This window comes from Megascapheus bottae, chromosome 1 (genome assembly GCF_031878675.1).
Source record: "Megascapheus bottae isolate mThoBot1 chromosome 1, mThoBot2.hap1, whole genome shotgun sequence".
Taxonomy (NCBI): domain Eukaryota; kingdom Metazoa; phylum Chordata; class Mammalia; order Rodentia; family Geomyidae; genus Megascapheus; species Megascapheus bottae.
This window is the reverse complement of record NC_143509.1, coordinates 7,892,109-7,894,767: the sequence shown is the minus strand read 5'-3', so window position 1 is coordinate 7,894,767 and position 2,659 is coordinate 7,892,109. Positions and strand designations below refer to the sequence as shown.

At 42.5% G+C, this 2,659-nt stretch overlaps 1 pseudogene; it reads right to left on the bottom strand.

The window, feature by feature from the left end:
• Positions 1–1,581: 1,581 nt before the first annotated feature.
• LOC150068261 (putative gustatory receptor PTE01 pseudogene) lies at positions 1,582–2,311 on the bottom strand (annotated as a pseudogene).
• Between the last annotated feature and the right edge of the window lie 348 nt (positions 2,312–2,659).

Here is a 2,659-nt window from a genome sequence, read left to right as displayed (position 1 = left end):
GTGCCAACTAGGTTCAGTAGGTCCAGCAATGGGGAAACGTCTCACCACCACCTCAGCTCAGATGTACAGCCATGTCCAGCTCACCCACAGGCCTAGACAAGGCCCATACACACCGGCAGAGTTCAACCTTCATAACAGCCAAAAAATATTCCTGACCTTCAAAGTTAAAATTATTCATATTCTCTTGCCAATGGTTTTCTTCTTGATGAAAAATGACCTTGAGTGCACATGACTTCATCTACTCATCCAGATCATGACAAGGAAATATTGAATCAAAACTTCCCCAACATCTGAGGGTGGATGAAAGCTCCACGCTCAACTCTAGGGTTCCTGTGAAGGCAGCCAGTGTCTAGGTTCCAGGGTCAAACACCACAGGCACTAGATACTCAGCTGTGAGCCCATCAAAACTGCAGTCGTTCAAAATGAAGGTGGGTGCAGACCAGGCCTATTAGCTACTGTAAGGAGCCTTGAAGATACAACACAAACCACAAAAGTACCCAGTCTCTCAGAATATATGCTTGCGCTTGAAGAAGAACAAAGTAGACAAGTTTCACAGAAGTACTTGTTTAGACTCTTCATATATTCCAGGAGAAAGTCAAAGGTCAAATGAATTTCATTCAACTCTTCCCTTCTCTATCATTGCCTATTCCAGGAAAATTATTTTTTTCATATATTTTTATTGTAATTAATAGAAGGGTTGCATCACATGCACCAGAAAGAAGGTGCATTACTTTACAAACATTGATAACCTTTCTCATGTCTTGGTCCTCATTTCCCTCCCACCACCCCACCCCTCATCTTGTTTTCCTCCCTTCCCTATCCGACCTCAAATAACCAAATATGCATATATACAATATATCAGATAACCAGGTGAAATCCTGTAAGGATATGAGATAATGAAGGACAGCAAAAAGATGAGAGATAACATAGCACATGAAGGACAACAATCACTCATTATATGGCTTTTGTCTCTATACCCTGGAGGTCTTTCATTTAGTGTCATTCTATATGGCCTTACGTATCTCGGTTTTGTTCTATTGTAGATCTCTGCTGGGAGAGCCCAAGGTTTCTACTGATTATGAAAAATGAGGGAAACTATTGAGCCTATGTTCTTTTGAGTCTGGCTTACTTCACTTAGTATGATTTTTTTCTAAGTCTTTCCATTTCTTCCAGGAAATTCTTAGAGTCTAAAATACCATTGTAATTTTGTTCTGTGCACATTCTATTTACACCAATTGCATTGAGAGCCTCACAGGCACTACTCCTCTGCAGAAAAACCATTTATTCTCCTCAACTGAATCTTTGAATCTCTCTATAAATACTCAGTCTCCAGAATCCTAAGGCTCTTAACTACTGTGCAACGAGGGAACAAGATGAGGAATTAATTAGCCAATTACTCTTCACATTTTCCACATGGAAGAAGAAGCAGAGAGCTGCCTAATTGTTCCATTTAGTTAAGTGTCCTACCCAAGTCCTGAGTTCCGAGGATCCTGCTGCCCAGCCTCCTCAGAATCCTGCTAATGTCCCTGTTCCTCAGGCTGTAGATGAAGGGGTTCAGCATGGGGGAGACCACTGTGTACATCACCGAGGCCACCACAAGCTTCTTGGAGCCGTGGAACACAGTGGAACCACAATAGGAACCAAGCAAGGTGCCATAGAAAAAGCAAACCACCGACAAGTGAGCCCCACACGTGGAGAAGGCTTTGTGCCTCCCACTTTCTGTGGGGATCCTGAGGATGGAAGAGATAATTTTGTAGTAAGAGTAAAGGATTCCTGAAAGAGGAAATAACCCCAAGACTACAGTAATTAAATATATGAACAAGTTATTTGTAAGGGAACCAGAACAGGACAGTTTAAATATTTGAGAAGCATCACAGAAGTAATTTGGGATTTCCACACTTTTAAAGCAAGTAAATTGTAAGATCAATATATTGTGTGACTGGGAATTCAAAACACTAAAGAAAGCAGACACCAATACTAAGATCCGACAGCAGCGAGGGTTCAAGAGGACCGAGTAGTGTAGGGGGTGACATATGGCCACAAAGCGGTCATAGGCCATGACAGTCAGAAGCATGTCATCCATGCAGCCAAAAAAGAGGAAGAGAGACATCTGGGTGAGGCAGCCCCCATAGGAGATGGCTTTACTGTGATTCTGGATGTTCACCAGCATCTTGGGGACCGTGGTAGATGTGAAGCAGATGTCAGCCAAGGAGAGATTGCAGAGGAAGAAGTACATAGGGGTGTGGAGGTGAGGGTCAGAGCTGACGGCCAGGATGATGAGCAGATTTCCCAGTATGGTGGTTAGATACATGAAAAGGAAGAGCCCAAAGAGGACTGGCTGTATTTCAGGATCATCTGAGAGTTCCAGGAGATGGAATTCTGAGACTGTGGTTAGATTTTCTGCTCTGAGATGACTTGGACAACTGCTAAAGGAAGAAATCTCATTAGAAAAGCATAATGTTTGTCTAGGAATGTTCAACTCTATATACCTGATATTCAAATATGTATATGTTTAAATGTGTAACATACTTGAGGGGCAGTGTACTTAGAAATATTTCTCTGCTGTGGCAATCCCACACTTGTAGCCTCTTCTAACTCAGGTAGGCCTTTTTTTCCCAGCCCTGTGCCTACACTTCTGATCCACTGGGAGAACATCATA